At 41.7% G+C, this 24,554-nt stretch overlaps 1 protein-coding gene across 1 annotated transcript in view; it reads right to left on the bottom strand.

The window, feature by feature from the left end:
* Positions 1 to 24,554, bottom strand: part of LOC145402854 (potassium channel subfamily T member 2-like) — an 812,106-nt gene that overhangs the window by 483,745 nt on the left and 303,807 nt on the right. The window lies entirely within an intron of this gene.

The raw sequence follows: 24,554 nt of genomic DNA, 5'->3' as shown, positions 1-24,554 counted from the left end.
ATTCGGGATACTGAGAATTTGGACTGAAATTAATAATCCATCAGCCCATCCATCACCTAATGCTATGTTGCCCCACAAGGAACGTAGAAGCCCGGGGCTAGGCAAGTTGGTCTTGACATTTAACCCCTCCCGTCCAGCAGATGTCGCGAGCGCTTCCCACAGCCGGGCATTCCCGACAGAAATCGGCATAATCGTCTATCTTTAAACCTTCATATCTCTGTTCATACTTAACCAATTGCAACAAATAAGGTTTCATATTACTCATCAATCCTTCGACTTCAAGTCGATGGTCCGTGAAGTGTTGATAGGGAGAGTGAGTGGGAAATGAGGGCAATTTTTGGTGTTTTTCTGCCGGTGTCTATGCGTGGCAGAGATTCGGTGACACAACAAAGGCTTACACAAGCCCACCACAGTGATGTCACTTCGATGACACTTCCAGGACACCAAAATACACTACAAACACTGTTTCCGTGAACATTTTTCCATAATCGGTCTTACTAGGTGAAAGAAGGCCGGTCACAGTAGCAGCGACCTTGAACTCACGCTGCTGGTCTTCCTCGTTACAGACAGACAAACAGACACACTCTCTCTCTCTCTCTCTCTCTCTCTCTCTCTCTCTCTCTCTCTCTCTCTCTCTCTCTCTCTCACACACACACACACACACACACACACACGCGGAAATGTATGTTTGACTAGGATTGTTGCTCGATTCTGACATTGGTGATCGAGTAGAAGTCTGGGTATTGAAACTTCTAGAAATAATACTATTACTACTAGAAGTAGAAGTACAACTACCACTACAGCAACTACTACTAATACTACAACTACCACTACTACAAGTACCACTACCACTACCACATCTACTACTAGTACTACCACACCTACTACACATACTACCACTACAAGTACTACAGGAAAAAAATAAATAAATAAATAAAATGTAAACCAAGTACCGGTAGTCATATACGTACTGCCATCAACGGAAATACTTACCACTGTGACTTTCTTTCCTTTGAGTTATAATTTTTCATCATAAATATGTATAAACAAATGTTTTCCAAATAAAATAAGGCTGCGAGTTTATCATGAAACATACTTTCTGCCTCCATTATTCACATAAATGTACGCTGAGCAGTGAAATCATATTATCTCTTTCAACAAAAAACAACATACCGGTATGTACAAAACTAACTTATTCATAATACCCAGACTCCTACCACTCGGTCTTTGCGTTGAAATCAAACAGTCAGTACACAGTGCAACCTCACATTCAGCACACCACCACTTCGTCATACAGCGTTGCTGTGGTCGGCGCAATGCACTGGCGCAAACATAGCAATGCCAGAAGGCTTGTTTGCCTGCAGGTGTGCGAGGTAATATTTCCATGAAATGCCTGCTGAGGTAGTCCCTGCACTGCAGGCGGTCAGGCAGTTGCTGTACGCTGTGCCTACGTTTCATGGAAGGATTTACCTGTCCAATCCTCTCCAGAAGGCCGTAAATCACATCCTTCTCAAACTGTGTGAGGGATGTGCTTGTCTGTGTAACCTCCTTGTACAGAATGAAGGCATTCAGTGCACAGATGTCCAGTACATGTAGGAATGCCTTCTTATACCACTTACAGCACCTCCTCAGACAGTCGATTGTGCCGATCTGCATATCTGATTATCGACGAGATGCATGTTCATGTTATAGTCCAGAACAGCATCAGGCTTGAAGACTGGCTGCCTCGTTCTTCTATCGAACTTACATGTGTCAATCAACTTACCTTCGTGGACCGTGGAGAGGACATTCTCCTTTCTCTTATCATGCCAGTGAATTGCCAGGAGTTTACCTGATTTACAGTGCCTTTGTGAAAGGATGCCCAATGCTTCCTCTTTGCATGGACAGTGCCACACGATCCAATTTGGTGTTCTTGCAGGTACTTTGCAAGACCTGGTGCCGTGTAATAATAATCAATGTAAAGGATATGGTTGCCACCGAAGTACCTGTCCATTAGTTTTTTTACCACTGAGCCAGAGAAACCATGGGGGTCGTCCTTCGACAATACCACATCACTCACTGTATACACAATGAAATCAAGCACGTACCCAGTCTTGCAGTCACACAAGACAAAGAACTTTATTCCAAAACGATGAAGATGGAATGTATTGAATTCAGGCAAAACGACCCCTGAACAAACAAGTGACTTGTCGATAACAACTTTCTGTAATGGCTTGAAAAATGTTCAAAATTTCTCCATCATCATCTCTATAATCGAGTGAATTTTCCACAGCCTATTGTTTGGATGTGGGCCCATATTGGTGGAAAAATGTAAATACCTCAAGATGTCAAGATATCGGTCATGTGGCATATACTTACTGAATACTGGGATCGCAGCAATATCGTCCACGAGCCAGTAATCATGTATGTTATGTTTCCTAACATGAGGCATCAACATTGTCAGTGCTAGCCAAACATACATTTCGCTAACACTCATTGCAGTCCATTCCTTCATTTTCGCACTCTCTCTCACGTGCGAGGTTTCAGCCCAATTGCAGCAGAAATCCCTGAAACTGTTCACTTCTTTCACAATGAACTCCATCACTGCTGTTGTGAAAAAAGCAATGAAGAAGTCCACTGCGGAAGAAGCTCTGTTGCAGGGAAATTCTGGCTGCACACCTGCATTTGTGTCATCAAAAACAGGTATTTCAGGCTTAACCCGCCCCATCCCGACGTTTTCTGGGCAGTGGTATGCCCCAGTCCCAACATTTTTGGACCTTTTTTTTTTTTGGCTCAAACATCCGCTTTTGGTGAGAAACATCGAAAATTCATAGAGAAATCTCTCACCTGAGGTTTAAAATACTCAATCTAGGTACGAGTACCTCCTTACCTGACTGGGTTTTTTAACAGGCTGGCACCAAAGAAAACGAGTTCTATGGGAGGGTAACTATTTTATCCACTCATAAACAGTATTTATTTATTTACTTGGTACGAATTTATATGTAGTACAAGAGTATATTGGCATTATAAGCATTGTTTCACTCACTAACTCATCACCATTCATGACCTTTTTTCCCCACATTACCTGATAATCATTTCTGACTGTTTCTTCCTCTAATGCTATGTAAACTTTGTCCTCCACATTGTCATCGACTGGGGAATCACTCTGGCCCTGAATGTCTTTATTGGCCAGGTCGCTGGTAACAGGTGAATTGCCGAGACAATGGCGTGCAGGGGGGGTGGGAGAGGTTATGCGGTGTAAGGCAATGTCCCTGCTTGGCATCTTGTAGAGGAATAGAGGAAGGTGTCCCGTGTATACGTGCCAAAAATCACTCGCGAAATCACTCGCGAAAATTGAAAATTGTGCAAATTAGGGACCTTGCAATGTTGTCACATTAACTCACGTCTCTGGGATATGAGTGCACATCATGTGAGGACGTGAATTCACGTCTCTGGGACGTGGCGGGTTAAACCCTGTCCCTTCCTCCCACACAAATGTTTCAAACCTACCAGTCCAAGGTTCCTGTCTTGCCTGCCGTACATGTGACCTGCCTCGTGCCCTGCCACAGCCCATAGCATGGCAATGTGGTAGAGATTCTGCCAACTCACCGCTAGATGAGGCAAGTGATGCTGCTGACGGTGATCGTGGTGGTGATGGTGTTGCTGAAAGGCATCAGCAGGCACGTGCTTACCAGCGTGCACCTGCACCAACATAACCAGATGGGCCAGGCTGTGGTGAAGTGGCACATGGTGAGGCAGGCTGGCATGGTGAGGCCCATAGTGATGCAGGCCAGCATGGTGAGGTCTGTAATGATGCAGGCCAGTGTGGTGGGGCACGTGGTGAGGCCTGAAGTGAGGCAGGTCAGCGTGGTGATGCAGGGGATGAGGCAGATTGGAGTGGTGAGGTACGTGGTGAGGCAGGTCGGCGTGGTAAGGCACATGGTGAGGCCTGAAGTGAGGTAGGGCAGCGTGGTGATGCATGTGGTTGGCCTGAAGTGAAGCAGGTCGGCGTGGTGATACACGTGGTGAGGCAGGTCGGCGTGGCATTGCACGTGGTGAGGCAGAATGGTGTGGTGAGACAAGTTGGCATGGTGAGGCGTGGAGTGATGCAGGCCGGTTTGGTGATGCATGTGGTGATGAATGAAGTGATGCAGGCCGTGTGGGTGAACATGGTGGTGATGGTGCATGGGTGGAAAATTCCATCCTATGCCGCTCTCATGCCCGGTGGTTCAGCCTGCGGCTTTTTCTCCTCCCTCCAGCCTCCTTGCTTCCTTCACTCTCTACCTCCCCCGCCACTTTCTTCACTGTGTATATATCACTCTCTGCAGGATCATCAACTACATCTGATCCTTCATCACCAGAAAAGGCTGATGATCTTGCAGACGAAAAATATTGCCGCACAGTGTCGAATTCACTGTCATTCTCCTTCTCTGACGCGTATTTTTCCATACTCAACATGGCTAAGTCTGGTTCTTCAAATGAAGAGTCACTTTCCCCACTCACATTTAGTGATAATGGTACAACTAACTCCCTCCCTATTGCACTGTCACTAAGGCCTTTCCTTCGAGGGTCTTTGGACTTCATAGGAGTGGAAGTCGGAGGGCACGGGTGGTTGACCAAGGGTCGGGACACAGGAATATCTTTACGTGTGGGCCTATTCATCACAGAGGTACGAAGGCAACTGGAGTGTGACTGGGATGTGTGTGGAGGGTTGCCAGCAGGTGCGGGTGGTGAAAATAATCAGCTGAGTATTCAAACAATGGTGCGAATTACTAGATCATGTATACATGACCCCCGGATGGCCCCGGGAGGACATGTATACATGTCACCCAGACAGGATGGGTTAAGATGAGAGTGACCAGCCTTACTCATCTCTCAGCGGCATTACATGAGCAATAAACCCAAACCACTCCTTGGATATAAACCTACACAGGCTCAATCCGATTGGAGAGCCTTAATTATCCACTAAACCACCAGACGCCATAATGGTTTCCTGGTATACAGGAAACCATTTGGCTTGCCACTCATTGTAGAGTCACCCATAGGCAGATGGAAGAGGAAAGAATGGAGGAAAGAAAGACAGAAGAGGTAGTGTAAAGTCACTCGTAGGCATAAAGAAGAGGAAAGAATGAAGGAAAAAAGACAGAAGTGGATGAAAAGAAGAAAGGAAAGGGCAGACATAAAACGGCACCACATCGAGTGAGTGGATCATGAGCACCCCCACTCACAACCTTTAACAAGGAGAAAATCTAAGGAGTTATATACTTGCCTTCAAAATTAAGCACAGAAGAAAGCAAATCCCTCTGGAAGCAAATTAAGAAAGCAATACTGTCCAGCTGTAATTATTATATAGGACTTTAATATGCCCAGGATAGATGGGCAGAATCTGACTGAGATGCAGAGTCAGTAGAATTTCCAGAAGCAGTGCACGATAATTTCCTAAATTAGTGTATCAGGGAGCCCACTAGAGATAACTACATTTGCTTTCATCTAGTACGGAAAACATCATTAGTGACAGTGAAGTTGGCAGGCGACTTGGGATAAGTGATCATGAAGAAATTAAGTTCTAACTGCGCTGGAATGACAGCTGTTCTGAAAACCAATCGAATATCCCTTATTTCCATCTAGGGGATTTCGATGGATTAAGAGCTTGTTTCAGAACCGTATTCCATGGGGGAACTGGTTGCTTTAGAAAGTTAAGTCACTGGGGAAACTCATGTCAGAGGTGAGGGACAAGATTTAGGTGGGACGGTACCCCAGGTTACTGCGGTCACTGGAGAAATTCAGGTCATACATGAGGGAAAGGATAATGGTGGGAGTGTAGTTCAGGTCAAGGAGATTTATTTAGGGCAGGTACCACGTTGCTTTCCGAACAGTGAGAAATATGATGATTTAGTAAATATAATAAACTGAGGCAAAGCTAGATATATCCCTTCAAAAACGTCTAGAACGAATAATTCAGAGCCAAGATGGTTAAGCAATAGGTTAAAATTCCCCATAGGCCAAAGAACAGGAATATATAGAAAAATAAAAGGGGAAGAACACTTACGTAACTGGGACCCCGATTTTCAACAGAGAAATAATAAGAGGAGATAAGGATAGCAAAGCAAAGTTACGAAATGAAGGTTGCTCGAGAATCAAAAGAATGCCCCAAGGGTTTTTATAAGTTGTAATGTACAAAAAAATTATGATAGAATATGACCTCCTGGAACAGAATCAGGAAAAATTACCAGTGAAGATAAATAAATATGCTCTATTCTCACATTTATTCTATATGCTCCTGACTCACACCATCCATCAATCAATCGACCTACATGGAGAAACTCATGCAGTAGCCCTTGATACTTCTAAAGCTTTCGACAGAGTATGACACTGTTCCCTGCTGTCCAAACTCCCTTGCTATAGAGGAACGTCTTTAGTTCCTTTGATTTCGTCATATCTCAGTGACAGAAAAATAAGAGAAAAGAAGATTATGTATAATCCAATTTCCACTCAATTAACACTGGCATCCCGCAGGGATCAGTTCTGGCACCGACCCTCTTCCCGGTTCATATGAATGATCTCTTATCTGTCACCCACAATCCCATCCATTCATATGCAGATAACTAAAGACTTCATAGTTCATTCACACACAGACACTCATTTACAAAGTCCAATATCTCTAACTCTCAACTCAGTACAGCCATCTCTCTAAATCAAGACTTATCTACGATCAATGAATGTGGACAAAACAACCTTGTCTCATTTAATGCTAGTAAAACCAAATATATACAATTTACTAATATACTGATATTGCCAGATTCGTATATTACCTTCAATGCTACTAGTATTTCCATCTCCAGAAGTATTGAAATTCTCAGCATCTCACTTAACAATGCCCTCAGCTGGACCTCTCACGTCAGGTTACTTAATAAAACCGCCTCAGAGAAACTTGGATTGTTGTACATAGTCCGTAACTTCTTCAATGACGAGCAGTTAGCTATAATTTATAAGAGTCATGTGCGCTCTCAGCCTGAATACTGCTCACCCTTGTGGAATGGATGTGGAAAGGTTGCATTAAAACAGTTAGACAAAATTCTGAACAAAGCTGTTGTAATTATTAATAATCCTGCTATTACAAATAAACTATCTCCCCTAAAAGTAAGAAGGAATGTTCCCTCCCTTGCATTATTTTACAGATATTTTTATGGCAAATGATCAGACGAAATTGTCCTTTATGCCACCTCTCCATGCCTTCCCTCGTACTACACAGGCATCTGGTAGCGCTCATGACTGGAATGTCACTCACCCATATTGCAGAACTTCTATCAGAATTCTTTCATTCCTCGAACTGCATCTCTCTGGGGCTGCTTCCCCAGAGTTGTTTCCCTCCAAACTTCAACCTACAGCTGTTCAAAGTCTAACTGTTACAGGTATTTTATGAACAGAGGACACCATTAATCTAGTGTATGGATTTTTTTTAAATTTGTTTTTCCTTCCTCTGTTCTGTTATAAAGAAAAAAAAAAAACTCTAAATACTGTACTTATATCGAATCATTATTAGCCACGGCAAACGTAAGCTTGATCCCTCAAACGACAGTTATTCGCGATGGTAAGACGAACAATATTCTTTGTAAAATAACCATTAGTAGGGACAAAATATTGAAAGAAATTAATAAGTGAAAGCGTCACAATCAGCCAGGTTAGGAGGATATATACATATATATATATATATATATATATATATATATATATATATATATAGATATATAGTGTTACATAGCCTATGATTTCATCATCCTTTGTGAAATTCTAACGTACAGTATGCTGCATGTTTGATCACGAGCGTGTTCTACCTCAGTCCCCCCCCTCCTCCCTTATAGTAGAGTAAGTCGTTCTTTCTGTTGTTCAGAGCAGGATTGTCCCCTCTTTGTCCCCTATGGCTTCATTTGCGCGTCCTTCTTACAAGTTGTATCAAGCTCTGCCGGCCCCTATATAATGAGCTCAGTCTCTACATTAATTGCCACTTAGATCTACTCCTCATTTTGCTCACATCTCTGTCCTCCCCTGTACAGTTGTTATTATTGTGAGTGCTCTGGAAGTCTCCAACCATCTAACAGCTGTGTAATTTGAGTATAAGTGTTATTGCATTTTTTCCTTGTACTGTATAGCATAAGGTGTTGATTCGTAGGCCTAGTGAGGTTTTTGTGATTAATGTGTTTTTATGTCAGTCATTATTAATAATATTTTGTATCTGTAATAATATATCTTGCATTCACTGAGTATTAGCCGGTTTTCTCATTTTATCAGGGCTGACTTAGATAAATTTACTCTTACTAATTTCGTGTTAATAGAGGCTATTGCAGTTAACCATATATTTAACCTGTTTTTTGCCATTACATTATCCTTATGAGTCCTGAATGTTTAGTTGTTAGTTTGAGCATTAAACTTTAACTTGTAATTTTACCTAACTCTTTTGCTTTGAACCTGGAACTTTACAGGACAGTAGTGATTTTTAGTATTCTCACTTAAAGTGTACATTATCTTTCTCTATTCCGTAACATAAATTGGGTGACCTCGCCAGGATATTCAGGATATTATCATAAGGATATTGCTTGATATTTTGTGACTGTGATTTATTCATGATGTCTACTATTACTACTCTTGATGAAGCCAAAGATTTTTTGTCAAATGTGCAAACAGTGTGTGATCTAGAAAACAGAACAAAGAATGAACTTAAGCTTGTTGCTCAACAATTGGGAATTGCAGTTCACTCTCATCATTCTAAAGATCAAATTGTTGGCATGATTAATAAAAGCTTGTTTAAAGTAACTCCTCCAAATGAGCAAACGCAGATTGAAATAGCTAAGTTACAGCTAGCTCTGCAGGAGGCTCCTGTTAAGGAAGCTGAGTTTCAGGCTCGTGCTAAGGAGGCTGAGTCTCAGGCTAAGGAGGCTGAGTCTCAGGCTCGTATTCAAGAGGCTGAGTCTCAGGCTCGTATTCAGGAGGCTGAGTTTCAGGCAAATGCTAAGGAGGCTGAGTTTCAGGCTCGTGCTAAGGAGGCTGAGTTTCAGGCACAAGTTGAACTTGCTAGGATTCAGGCTGACCATGAGTATCGCATGAAACAAGGTGGAACTGGATCATGTAGCTCTGATGATTTTGATGTGGCTAAAAATATTAAACTTGTCCCTCCTTTTAATGAATCTGATTTAACAAAGTATTTTCAGTTGTTTGAGAGGGTAGCTACAGGTTTTAATTGGCCCAAAAAGTATTGGCCAGTACTCCTTCAAACTATTCTCACAGGTAAAGCTCAAGTAACTTATCATTTTTGCCTCAGGATCAATCTGATAATTATGATGTAGTTAAGAGCTTGATTCTTAAGGCCTATCAGCTTGTTCCTGAAGCCTATAGAGTAAAATTTAGGACAACTTATAAGCAAGATAAGCAATCCCATGTTGAGTATGCAAAAATCAAAGAAGATCTGTTAGAGCAGTGGTTAAATTCTAAGAATGTGGATTCTGATTTTGACAAATTTTAGCAGATGATTTTGCTGGAGGACTTCAAAAGGTGTATTAATAAAGATGTAAGCCTATAGCTTGATGAGAAAAGAATAGATAATTTGTCTGATGCTGCAGTTTTAGCTGATGAATATGTTCTCACTCACAAGAGATATTCTAAAGAAAAAGGGAAAGCTGAGAGTACGTTGCCTCTACTCAGAGTACAGGTAACAGGAAAGAGAATAAGGATGATGTTTCTCAGGAAGTAAATACCAGCTTCACCTCTAGATTTCAGAAAAGTAAATGTACTTATTGTAGTAAGCTTGCTCATACTACGGAGAAATGTTTCAGGAGACAGCGTGATGTGAACAAAAAGGAGTCTTTAAATATTCAGTCAATTGGTCTAGTGTCCACCCTTGAGAGTTCCCAGAATTCTTTAACTGAGTTAACTGAACCTGCTTTGAGGGGTAAATTAAATTCTCATGATGGAGCTCCTCTTTTGAGCAGTAACGTGGGTGACACTCTCAAGAGTTCATGTGCTAATTTCCTGTCTGATGGTTTTGTCAGTCCTCTGGACAGTAATGATAGGAAATCAGTTAAAATATATCGTGATACAGGTGCTTGCCAATCCCTTATGCTGACCAGTGTTCTAGGCCCTAATGTTAATTCCTCTGATGAAACTGTAATCTTACAAGGTGTAGGGAATAATTACTTCTCTGTCCCTCTGTGCAGAGTGAATTTAGAGTCTGGTTTTGTTAATGGTTCCGTTATGGTTGGGTTGGTTGAGACACTCCCAATGTCAGGTGTAACTTTCTTACTTGGAAATGATATTGGTGGAAGTCAAGTGTGTCCAGCTCCTCAGTTGTCTAGTGAGCCAGTGGCTGCGGCCCAGGATTGTGATGTCCCTGATGTGTTCCCTGCATGTGCTGTCACTAGGGCTAAGTCTAAAGTTACTGGTGACTTAGAGGATAATGTTGATGATGATGTTATCCTAGCTGACACTTTTCTTGCTAATTTGGACCACTCACCAGATGAGGCAGTACCCCGTAGTGTTGATAATTTGTCTCGTCAAGAGTTGGTTGAGTTGCAGGTTGCTGACCCTGAGTTGAAAGGTCTAGCTAACTCTGCTTGCAGTGAGGAAGAATCAGTTGGTGCTTCTACTTGTTATTATATAAAGTCAGGAGTACTTATGAGGAAGTGGAGACCCCCAACAGCATCAGCCGACTGTGAATGGGAGGTTGTACATCAAGTTGTCATCCCTCGTGTTTGTAGGCAGGATATCATTAGAGTGGCTCATGATTCCAGTTTGGCAGGACACCTTGGAGTGAGGAAGACTGTGGCACGCATTTTGAAACACTTCTACTGGCCAGGTATCTTCAGGGATGTTTCCTGGTATTGTAAGTCTTGTCACACCTGTCAAGTTGTGGGGAAGTGTAATCAGACCGAAAAGGTTGCACCTCTAGTTCCCATCCGTCCTTTTGAGACGCCATTCACCCGTGTGTTGGTGGATATTGTGGGCCCTCTTCCTAAGACTTCTTCAGGATTTTCTTATGTGTTGACCATGATTGATATGGCTACTTGTTATCCTGAAGCCATTCCACTTAGAAATATCTCAGCAAAGAATGTGGTTAAGGAAATGCTAGGGTTCTTCACAAAGTTTGGTCTGCCCAAGGAGGTACAGTCAGACCGGGAAAGTAATTTCATGTCAAATGTTTTCAAGCAGTCTCTGAAAGAGTTGGGCATCACCCAGATCACGTCTTCAGCTTACCATCCCCAGACCCAAGGAGCGTTGGAGAGATATCATCAAACACTCAAATCGATGCTCAAGAAATACTGTTTGGAACATCAGAAAGACTGGGATAAAGGTCTTCCATTCGTTGTATTTGCCGCAAGAGAATCTCCAAATGAATCACTGGGCTTCTCACCTTTTGAACTACTGTTTGGCCATGAAGTAAGAGGACCCCTTAAGTTACTCAAGGAATGCTGGCTGTCGGAGGAAGATGACGTCAACCTGCTGGAGTATGTGATGAAGTTCAAAGAACGGCTGTCCACTGCTTTACAGCTGGCAAGAGAGAATTTAGGAGCTGCTCAGGAGAAGATGAAAACTTGGTATGATAAGAAGTCCAGGTTACGCCACTTTCAGCCAGGAGATCAGGTTTTGATTCTGCTACCGGTGCATGGGCAACCTCTTCAAGCCAAGTTTAGTGGTCCTTATTTCGTGGAGAAGAAACTCAGTGATGTCAACTATGTCATCGCCACATCAGATCGTAGAAAGAACAAGCAGCTTTGTCACATCAACATGCTAAAGTTATATCACAGGCGGGACGAAAATAACCCAGTCTGCACTGTAGCTGTTCCACCCGAGTCTGCAAGTGAAGTTCTCCCATGCAGCATGAGCCTGAGTGATAGTTTGGGGAAGAATCCTGATATCATGAATGATCTCCAGACTAAGCTTTCTCATCTACCTCCCGAGGAAAGGCAGGAGTTTTCGGCATTACTGCAGGAGTACCCGCAAGTGTTCCGTGTCACTCCAGGAAGAACCACTGTGTTGATGCATGATGTCGATGTTGGAGATGCAAAGCCAATTAAATTGCCTCCTTACTGTGTGAACCCAGTGAAAGTTCCTCTCATCCAGAAGGAGCTTGGCTACCTGTTGGACCACAAGATGATTGAGCCCTGTCAGAGTGAGTGGAGTTCTCCTGTCACTCTAGTCCCTAAGCCAGGTGGGTCACAGCAGCTTTGCATCGACTACAGACGTGTTAATCAGATAACCAAAACAGACACTTACCCTCTCCCTCGTGTGGAAGATTGCATAGACAAGATCGGAAAGGCTAGGTACATAAGTAAGTTTGATTTGTTAAAGGGATACTGGCAAGTACCTATGACTGAACGTGCTAGGGAGATCTCATGTTTTGTAACACTAGGAAAGACTTTTACACGTTCTGTAATGCCATATGGTATGAAGAATGCACCAGCCACATTTCAGAAGCTCATGAATGTTGTAACAGAGGGTTTGGCAGGGTGTGTTGTTTATATTGATGATGTATTAATCTTCAGTGACAACTGGAAAGATCACCTATGCCATGTCAGTAAATTTCTTGAGCGTTTAGTTCAGGCTAATCTTGTAGCTAATCTATCAAAGTGTGAGTTTGGTCAAGCTAAAGTTCAATACCTTGGGTACGTAATTGGTGATGGACATGTTGCACCACCAGCAGCTAAGGTTCAGGTTATAAGTGATCTTCCCAGACCTAAAAGTAGGAAAGAGCTACAAAGATTTTTGAGAATGGTAGGTTATTACAGGAGATTTGTTCTTAACTTTTCAATTCTTGTATCACCACTTACAGACCTACTGAAAAAGGGAGTTAAATTTGTCTGGACCGATAACTGTGAATCCTCTGTCAGCAGACTTAAAGCTATCCTATTAAGTCAGCCAGTGCTCGCTACTCCAAATTTTGCTAAGCCTTTTAAGATGGCTGTTGACGCAAGTGATACAGGAGCTGGGGCTGTTTTGCTGCAAGAGAATGATCAGGGTATTGAACACCCTGTATCTTATTACAGTAAGAAGTTCACTCCACCTCAAAAGAACTACTCAACTATTGAGAAAGAGCTTTTGGCCTTGATTTTGGGTTTACAGCATTTTTCATTTTATTTGTGTTCTGGTTTTGACCCCATAGTCATTTATACCGATCATAACCCACTGAAATTCCTTAGTAAGTTTAAAGATAAAAATCAGAGATTGACAAGATGGAGTCTACTTCTTCAGGAGTATTCATTAGACATACAACATATCAAGGGGAAAGAAAATGTTATTGCAGATTGCTTATCTAGACTTTAGACAGATTGTTTTAGAGTAATAAGAAATTTCCTTTGTAAATTTCTTTTTCTTTGTGGGGAGGTGTTACATAGCCTATGATTTCATCATCCTTTGTGTAATTCTAACGCACAGTATGCTGCATGTTTGATCACGAGCGCGTTCTACCTCACTCCCCCCCCTCCTCCCTTATAGTAGAGTAAGTCGTTCTTTCTATTGTTCAGAGCAGGATTGTCACCTCTTTGTCCCCTATGGCTTCATTTGCGCGTCCTTCTTACAAGTTGTATCAAGCTCTGCCGGCCCCTATATAATGAGCTCAGTCTCTACATTAATTGCCACTTAGATCTACTCCTCATTTTGCTCACATCTCTGTCCTCCCCTGTACAGTTGTTATTATTGTGAGTGCTCTGGAAGTCTCCAACCATCTAACAGCTGTGTAATTTGAGTATAAGCGTATTTGCATTTTTTCCTTGTACTGTATAGCATAAGGTGTTGATTCCCCTATATAATGAGCTCAGTCTCTACATTAATTGCCACTTAGATCTACTCCTCATTTTGCTCATATCTCTGTCCTCCCCCGTACAGTTGTTATTATTGTGAGTGCTCTGGAAGTCTCCAACCATCTAACAGCTGTGTAATTTGAGTATAAGTGTATTTGCATTTTTTCCTTGTACTATATAGCATAAGGTGTTGATTCGTAGGCCTAGTGAGGTTTTTGTGATTAATGTGTTTTTATGTCAGTCATTATTAATAATATTTTGTATCTGTAATAATATATCTTGCATTCACTGAGTATTAGCCGGTTTTCTCATTTTATCAGGGCTGACTTAGATAAATTTACTCTTGCTAATTTCGTGTTAATAGAGGCTATTGCAGTTAACCATATATTTAACCTGTTTTTTGCCATTACATTATCCTTATGAGTCCTGAATGTTTAGTTGTTAGTTTGAGCATTAAACTTTAACTTGTAATTTTACCTAACTCTTTTGCTTTGAACCTGGAACTTTACGGGATAGTAGTGATTTTTAGTATTCTCACTTAAAGTGCTTCACATCCACATCAACACCACAACGCTCCTTTATATCCTCATTCGTCAGCCTGTCTCTCCATGTGACTCCACAGGCTCCTTTTAAATAACTCATTTCCACTGCTCTCACTCTTGACTTGCGTCCTTCCAACAACGTCCAAGCTTCACTTCCGTACGTTAGAGTTGGTATCACAATACTGTCATGTAGTAACTTTTTCACTTCCATGCTCACTTCCCTGTTTCTTATCACTGCTTTCAAAGAACCAGCAACCTTTCTTCCCTGCTGTACCCTTTCAAGCACTTCACCCTCCAAACCTCCATCCTTACTCATCACACTACCCAAGTACTTAAACGTACTCACATTTTCCAATTCCTCACCATCCAACCTCGCTGTACATTCACTGACTTCACCTCTCTCAAAGACCATCACTTTACTCTTCCCTACATTCACCTTTAGATTCCGTTTCTTACACACTCTCCCAAACTCATCCACCAAGCCTTGCAGCTCCCCTTCGTCTTCACTCAACAACACAGTATCATCTGCAAACAACAGCACAGAGAGTTTCCAAACACTATCCTCTCTCACCAGGGCCACTCCAACATCCACTACCCTACCTTGTACCTCTTTTATTACCCCATCCATGTACAGATTGAACAACCATGGAGACATGACACATCCCTGTTTCAACCCAACTTTCAAAGAGAAAAATTCACTTAGTTCACCATCCACACGCACTGCAGCCTTCGCACCATCGTACATACTCTTCACAGCATTCAACAACTTCCCATCTACTCCATATATTCTTAACACTTTCCACAATCCTAGTCTATCCACCCTGTCATATGCTTTCTCCAAATCCATGAAAGCCGCATACAACTTCTCTCCCTTCTCTAGAAACTTTTCCACTAAAGATCTGAAAATGAATATCTGATCTACACAACCTTTTCCCTTCCTAAAGCCTCCCTGTTATGAGGAACATACTGAGGTGGTTTGGCCATGTGGAGAGGATGGAGGGTGAAAGACTGACGAAGAGAGTGTATGTGAGTGAGGTGGAGGGGGAAAGAGGGAGGGGGAGGCCGAGGATGAGATGGAGGGATGGGGTGGAGAGGTATATGAGAGAGGGGGGTGTGAGTAGGGAGCAGGGGAGTGAAATGGCGGGGGACAGGGCGACTTGGAGGCGATTTGTTTGTGGCCACCCCAAACGGGACTGAGGCGTCTGGCAATAGATAGATAGATAGACTTAAAGTGTACATTATCTTTCTCTGTTCCGTAACAAAATATATATATATATATATATATATATATATATATATAGAGAGAGAGAGAGAGAGAGAGAGAGAGAGAGAGAGAGAGAGAGAGAGAGAGAGAGAGAGAGAGAGGATTCCAAGAAAAAACTATGTCAGCCAATTACAACACCATTTAATAACCTTCTAAGTTCAGGAGGAGTTCTAGGCGTGGAAGGCAGTGAACATAGTACCCATTTTTAAAAAGTGTTATAAATTAATTGCGTCGAGTTATCTTCCGATATGTTTAACATCACTAATTGGCAAAATGCTAAAGTCGGTTCTGGCTAATAATATTAGAGGGCAATTAGAATGATTTTTTTTTCATATATGAAAGTCAACAGAATTTATGCAAGGACGATCCTACCTCACAAACTTATTATTCTCAAACGTCTATGAGGTGGTGGATAGCGATAAAGCTTACGATATTATTTATCTTGTTCTTTAAAGTTTTCGACAGAGTTCCATATGAAAGGTTTATTATGAAGGTTCGAACACACGCTATAGACCTTTTCCAATGACGTCAAAGAAATCACGTGGTTTTGTTTACAACTCCATATTGGACAGCAAGCTCCTCACAATAATGGCTATCCAGACAGGGCTGTCAGAGATGAAAGTGTCAGATATATGCAGAAATCTGAATCAACGCCACCAAGTCTGTACAAGAACGATATAAAGAGTTTGGGGCTAGATCCCTACACCATATCTAGGGAGAAATTCACCAGTTTCAGGGATTGGGGACCGAAAACAGATCTCAGATATGGCGATCTCTATCAATGTTTGGTAAACAGTCCATTAAAGTTCACTGGGGCATCCTTCAAGGTAAAGAGACATGTCAAATTGTATATATATGCAATGTAGATAGCTGGAATTGACATATGGTGCTTGTAAATCGTCTTGGTAATTAGTAAATTATTGACATGGGGCCATGGGGGAAGGGATTGTATACATTGACCAGGAATTAAGTAGTTAATGAATGGAATAGGTTTCCCAGTGATGTACCCTAGTTACTGCCCCCTATTTAGAAAGTTTCAAGCATAGGCTAGACAAGTGTATGATAGGTACAAAATTTCTCTCTTTTAGTCACATGCCTGTGAGAGCTACGTAGCACGGGCCTGCATGGGCTATAGTAGGCAGGAGCATGGGCCTATTGGCCTACTGCAGTTATCCTCTCTTTTTAATCTTCAAGATAAGTCGTAAGTTAGGTTAGATTAGGTTAGGTTGGTTGAGTCAGCTTGGTTTGGAATTATAAAGAAGTAATTTCCGACCGAAATGAATATCAGGTTCAAGCTAATCACTATAAAACATTAAAAAAAGAAAATTGTAAGTTTCAAGGTGAGTTGGGTGTTTATCTATATATTGCCAGATGCCTCAATCCCGTATGGGGTGGCCACAAACAAATCGGCTCCACGTCGCCCTGTCCCCCGCCATTTCACTGTCCTGCTCCCAACTCACACACCCCCTCTCTCATATACCTCTCCACTCCATCCCTCCATCTCATCCTCGGCCTCCCCTTCCCTCTCTCACCCTCCACCTCACTCACACTCTCCCCGTCAGTCCTTCACCCTCCATCCTCTCCACATGGCCAAACCATCTCAGCGTGTTCCTCCTAACGCTTCCTATCACATAGACATCCACACACAGCGCTCCTTTATATCCTCATTTGTCAGCCTGTTTCTCCATGTGACTCCACAGGCTCCTCTTAAGTAACTCATTTCCACTGCTCTTACTCTTGACTTGTCCTTCCAACAACGTCCAAGCTTCATTTCCACACGCTAGAGTTGGCATCACAATACTGTTATGCAGCAACTTTTTCACTTCCATGCTCATCTCCCTGCTTCCCATCACTGCCCTCAAGGAACCAGCAACCCCTCCCCCCTGCTGCACCCCTTCAAGCACCTCACCCTCCAAACTTCCATCCTCACTTATCACATCACCCAAGCACCTAAATGTACTCACATTTTCCATTTCCTCACCATCCAACCTCACTGTACATTTACTGACTTCACCTCTCTCAAAGACCACCACTCCACTCCTCCCCATATCCACCCCCAGACTCCGCCTCCCACACACCCTCCCAAACCCATCCACCAAGCCCTGCAGCTCCCCCCCGTCCCCACCCAATACAGCATCATCTGCAAACAACAGCACAGGGAGTTTCCAGACACTACCCTCCCCCACCAGGGCCATTCCAACATCCACTGCCCCACCTTGTACCTCCGTTACTATCCCATCCATGTACAAAATGAACAGCCATGGAGACATGACACATCCCTGCTTCAACCCAACTACCAAAGAGAAAAATTCACTCAGTTCACCATTCGCACGCACTGCAGCCCCAACACCATCATATATACTCTTCACAGCATTCAACAACTTCCTATCTACTCCATATATTCCCAATACTCTCCACAATCCCTGTCCATCCACCCCGTCACATGCCCTCTTCAAACCCACAAGTTGGGTGTAATTCTGGAAAGTTACGAAACAATATACTTATTATGGAAATTTCAGTAACTTTAGACCTAGATACATTCACACTGCCTACATAATGTATGTTTAAAGTAGTTTTATATAAAATGCATAATTCGTAGTATATGCCGAAACTCAAACTTAGAGCTGAAACATACCATTAGCACAAATTTAAGTTAAGGTCATTTATTTCATGCTGACGAGTACCACAACATAAAGCTAAAAGACTTCAGTAATATAGTTTTAATGATTTTACATTTTATATTAACCAAAAAAAAAAAAATAGTACCTACATACCTGGTAAAAGATAAATATAGGGGGCTGTTGATATAAGTATATCAAATTATTTATCCTCTTTTTTGTAATAAAAGTATTTTTGTACTAAGTGAAAAAAATTAAATTTAATTGGAGAATGTATTGACAGTTTTGCTTTCTGTGGAGCAACATTCATTTCTAAATAAAATAGAAAATTATGAATAGTAGTACCAGTAATTATGTTTCAGTTGTAATTGAAACATTGTGTAGCACACAGGCTCACAGTGGTATATAACAGTTTCATACTGAAGTATTGAACAATTTTCTGTATTGCACTATTATTAAAATCATCCACCATTACGTAAATATCAGTTTCAAATGAATCACACTGAAAAACATTGAAAAAATAAAACTTTAGCTTTAACCTAACCTAACCTAACCTCCTTATCTAACCTTAAGTACGACCTACAGTAACCTGCAATTTAATCGGTTTTATTTACGCATCTAACATTCCTGACCATCACTGCTCTGTCCGATTTAGTTTGGGTGAAACTCTGGAATAACAAAACAAGGCCTGTGACATGGACCCTCCCCCTCTTTTCCCACGCACGCACATGGCCATGTGAGTCTTGTGCTCTGTGACATTAACTAATTAGGATATCCCACGACACCTACAACTGCTAAGAATGGTAAATATGTCCGTATCAACTCATAAATCATCGGCTCGCCTGATATGAAATGCTCGCTACAGAGGTGGGAGTAGGCAGTCGGCTGCCATTGCTCCCTCTTCACGGTAACTTTTCACTTCTGTCGCCTTTCCTCATTGGCTAGAAACCGATAGAGGTGTACCTCATTTCCTGTTTTCTGCCTTGTCTTACGGCTGAAGGCACAACATTGGATTATCATTGTGGATTCAGCAGTTCTCTCTCTCTAGACGTCCGACAATTGGCCGTCCAATGTGACGCCGTAAACAAAAGTCACTTGACTCGTGACGTCACATGGAAAGGCTCTATAGATGGCGATTTATTAATATGGATAGTATCCTTGCTGAAGGGACAAAAGCAATGAGTTTTATTAAATGGTACTAAGTCGGATTGGGGATTAGTAACTAGCGGTGTATGACAGGGATCAGTACTTGGCCCATTTTGATTTATTATATATATAAAATTGATCTAGACATGGTTGTTCAATCTGTACATGGATGGGGTAATAAAAGAGGTACAAGGTAGGGTAGTGGATGTTGGAGTGGCCCTGGTGAGAGAGGATAGTGTTTGGAAACTCTGTACTGTTGTTTGCAGATGATACTGTGTTGTTGAGTGAAGACGAAGGGGAGCAGCAAGGCTTGGTGGATGAGTTTGAGAGTGTGTGTAAGAAACGGAATCTAAAGGTGAATGTAGGGAAGAGTAAAGTGATGGTCTTTGAGAGAGGTGAAGTTAGTGAATGTACAGCGAGGTTGGATGATAAGGAATTGGAAAATGTGAGTACGTTTAAGTACTTGGGTAGTGTGATGAGTAAGGATGGAGGTTTGGAGGGTGAAGTGCTTGAAAGGGTACAGCAGGGAAGAAAGGTTGCTTGTTCTTTGAAAGCAGTGATAAGAAACAGGGAAGTGAGCATGGAAGTGAAAAAGTTACTACATGACAGTATTGTGATACCAACTCTAACGTACGGAAGTGAAGCTTGGACATTGTTGGAAGGACACAAGTCAAGAGTGAGAGCAGTGGAAATGAGTTATTTAAGAGGAGCCTGTGGAGTCACGTGGAGAGACAGTCTGATGAATGAAGATATAAAGGAGCGTTGTGGTGTTGATGTGGATGTGATAGGAAGCGTTATGAGGAACACACTGAGGTGGTTTGGCCATGTGAAGAGGATGGAGGGTGAAAGACTGACGAAGAGAGTGTATGTGAGTGAGGTGGAGGGGGGAAGAGGGAGGGGGAGGCCGAGGATGAGATGGAGGGATGGAGTGGAGAGGTATATGAGAGAGGGGTGTGTGAGTTGGGAGCAGGGCAGTGAAATGGCGGGGGACAGGGCGACTTGGAGGCGATTTGTTTGTGGCCACTCCAAACGGGATTTAGGCGTCTGGCAATAGATAGATAGATAGATAGATCTAGACATAGGAATCACTAGCAGTATTAGCAAATTTGCCGATGACACAAAAATAGGACGTACCATTAAGTCACCTGACGACTGTGTGACCTTCAAAATCACCTCGATATATTGTCCAAATTGTCATAAAACTGGCAAATGGAAAAATGAAAAATGTAAAATTAACGTGAGCAAAACCATCGTTGACATATGACAATACTAAGATAATAAAGAAATAAAAAAATCAGAATGAGAGAGAGAGAGAGAGAGAGAGAGAGAGAGAGAGAGATCTAAAAATCATGGTTAATAAAGTTCTTAAACCAAGGCAACAGAATATAAATGCAAAAAATAAATCACATAGGATTCTAGGTTTTATTTCGCGAAGCGTGGAATTTTGGTGTCCATACTACAGAATGGATAAAAAATCGTTGGAGAATGTACAGAGGAGAATGACAAAAACGATAAAATTATAATGTTCGAAACCATTCATATAAGGCTAGACTAAAAAGACTAAATTTACACTCACCAGAAAGGCGTACAGTAAGGGAAGACTTAACTGGGATGTTTAAGTGGATGATGGGAATAAATAAATACTACTTAAGATACTTAAATGAGCATAAAGGATAAAACTAGATGTAATGGTTTCAAACTAGATTAATTCCGTTTTAGTAAGGAAACAGGTAGAAACTGGTTCGGCAATAAAGTAGTGATAACCTACCTATATTCATTTTTTTTTTTTTTTTTTTTTTTTTTTTTGAGGCGAAGATGCACTTTACAGGTTGGTGATGATTGGCTGAGTGCAATATATCCGAATAACATTTACCAACCCAAGGTTCCCCCTCAGATATATGTTGTCAATTAATAATGCTAATGAGTAAAGAGATTATGAAGTAATGTTGCATTCAGCCAAGCATCACCAACCTGTCAAGTGCAACGCCGCCTCGATTAAAAAAAAAGAAAAAAAAAAGAGTATTGTGAAGTAGTTGCTGCCCCTGCCATGGAGTGTCAAGCCTGGGTTAATAAACACATAACATGTAAGGACTGGTTATAAAAAATAAAAATCTAATAACCAGTACTAATTCATTCTTTTTACTTTTCAAGTTACACTTTTCCCCTTCCACATTTTCCATTAAAATGCACGGCATTTTTTCTAAACTGCGTGCTGTTCCTTCATATATTTAGTGCCGGTTTGGCCTGGAGGGTTTGGTGAGCACGTGAGAGGCCTCTTCATTACTATCCTTGTCTTATTCCAGAAGTTCAGTTACTCTTGTAGAAGCTGTCTAGCATGGGACAACTGGCCTACCGCAGGAATCCTCTCTTCTTATGTTCTTGTTCTCTGTCTGACACACACACACACACACACACACACACACACACACACACACACACACTACATTCAGTCTCATATACTTATCAGTATTTAATAAAAATTCTCAGCATTTTCACATAGCCCAGCGTGGTAATCTATACGGATTTTTTTTTTTTTTAAATCACGGGACGCAAGGCATCTGTCTGATAATGTTACAGGGTGTCATAAAAAATAGTGCACCGAAATCAGGAGCATATTTATGGACTGATTTTGAATATATAATGTATTAAGTGATCTACCAAGACGGGTCCAAATCTCAACCGTTTCGGAACTAGATTTACTGATGACCTGAAGGGGAAAACTAGTCTTCCTCGTAAACCACCTATAAGGAAGAGAGAGAGAGGGAGAAGACTGGACTTCCGAACTGATGAAGAATTCGATCCATGTTGGTGAAAGTAACTTGTTGTTATAGATTTATCCACATGAAGGTCAGAGTGGAAACGGGTAAGTGAAGCCCGTCAAGGTAATGGCGTATGATTATGCGTGAGGATGGCTATTTGGGTGGGGGGTAAGTGGAGACGGTTTGAAGTAGAGAAGATGTGGGGGAGAGGAAGACTACTTCAGCAGCTGTGGATGCTCGTGAGGGATGACTGACGCGATTGGATCCAAGGGAGAGGCGAAGGGAGGCGGTGGCAGGGCAATCAAGAAGGTAGTGTAGGAGGGGATAATCATCAGATTGGTGGCAGTGTGGCCAGGGGATGGGGTCAGTCCCGGTGATCTGGGAAAGACAGGGATAGCCTAGCCCGAGTCTGCGCAGGCAGACTACAGGCGGATTAGGGGTGACTGCGGGTGTTTGGAGGGGGTTGTAGGACGAGTCAGCAACTGTGAATGTAAAAACCTGTCTTTCCTGATGACCCATGTGTACTGGATGGGCTTCATCCGTTAAATACTATGATGCAATCTTCATATTATTATTATTATTAGTAGTAGTAGTATACCCTCTTTATTTTCAAAGGTCCTCCAAAATTGAATAAATAATCCAGACTCAGGCAAACGTCGTGTGAAAGAAAAAAATGTAATCCTCCTACTTCTTAAGTCTCCCCCTTTAGCTTAAGTAGGCCAGCAAGGACGCTTCCCACAGCGACAGGAAAGAGGGAGCCGTTTGCATTCGATCCTCCTCAGTCCCATGGCGTATTTTAAACCTTCTTGCTGCCTCCACATGATGTTATGCACCCCAGGAAGGGTCTGTAGTGGTGGAGGGGCTTGTGAAGGCTGCACGTAACCCCTCCGGTTCGAAAAGTCTCTCCTAAGTTGAAGAAAATCGTCAAGGAAGGAATAAATTATAATAAAAATATTTACCAGACTTAAGAGGTTAACAACTGACGCACCCTACGGTCTTTGAACATCATAAAACAGCGGTTATAAGATATCCCCCCAAATAATAATGATAATAATAATAATAATAATAATAATAATAATAACAAGTACAGTAGAACACCGTACAACTGTCCAAGGAAAATCCTGATACGGAAAAATTTTCCACAGCCATTGCGTACTAGAAGGCGAGCTATAAAGAGACCTTGAGGTCAAGGTCACCAATCCTGAGCATATCAACATAGATCATCACAGTCTATAAGGCCTTCATGGAAACTTTGGTGACATCCAGAATATCCGCAAAAGTCCCCAAGCGATTTCAAAGAATAATCAACTGATTACAATCATTGGCCTATTCTTTTCTGCAGTGTATCCGCCCTAAGGCTATACTGTAGTAAAACTTCAGCTTGCTAGCTCAAGCGGTTTCTGAGACAGAGTCCCGGAATCATTTTTTTTTTTTTTTTAACATTTTGAATGACATCCGTTGATCCGGTTCATGGACTGCCATCATTTTTGGCCAGAAGCTGCTAGCTTAACCTGACAAAGTTTGAATGTTCTACGCCAAAGAACCTCTGAGTAATGGCCATTTATGTTTAAAGCGGACAGAATAATGAAAATATTTACAAAAAAAAAGAAAACTTCCTAGAAGAATGTGGAAAATTTTAATAATAGTAATATCATCATAATCAACAACAACAAGAACAACAACAACAACAACAATAACAACAAAAATAATAATAATAATAATAATAATAATAATAATAATAACTAGAACACAGTAAAATTGACTAAGGACAATTTTTGATAACCCTCCCACAGCCACTGGCTAACCCTGTAGCCCCACTACAAACCAAGCTATAAAGGAACCTTGAGGTCAAGGTCACTGATCTTGGGCATGTCACCTTATGTCATCAGTCTAAGTCCACCAAGTTTGGTGGCTCTAGCGTTAATTCTTCATGGAAAATTAGGTGACGTCTGGAATATCCGGAAAAGTCCCAAATTTTTTTACCCCAGGCGCTATCAGAGAATAACCAACTGACTGGAACCATACTCGTTTCTGCAAGTCCGCCGCCTTAAAGTATCAGTGACCTTGACGTCAAGGCCAAGGTCAGTAGTCTTTTGCGTGTCATCTTAGATCATCAATGTCTACAAATGCGTTAAGTTTAGCAAAATTCAAAATATATGGAAAAGTCCCAATTTCTTTTACCCTGGGCGATCTCTGAGAATAATCAACCGATAAAAACTACACGCCTCTCCTCGTTCTGTCTGCAATACAGGCTTTATTGTAGCATAATTTCAGTTTCCTAGCTTAAGCGGATCTTGAAACAGCATGTCTGTCTCATTTTACCGTGTTCTAGATAATATCCAGAGACCCGGTTGATGGATTGCCACCATATTTGGCCAATCGAAGCGAATAAATGTCCGACAAAGTTGACTAGGTTTGAGGGCTCTAGGCCAAATGACCTTTGAAATATCTCAGTTTTA

This window comes from Coenobita brevimanus, chromosome 59 (genome assembly GCF_032717465.1).
Source record: "Coenobita brevimanus isolate Jiangsu-jjx chromosome 59, ASM3271746v2, whole genome shotgun sequence".
Taxonomy (NCBI): domain Eukaryota; kingdom Metazoa; phylum Arthropoda; class Malacostraca; order Decapoda; family Coenobitidae; genus Coenobita; species Coenobita brevimanus.
The sequence above is the reverse complement of the archived record's forward strand: the minus strand, read 5'-3'. Positions and strand labels throughout refer to the sequence as shown.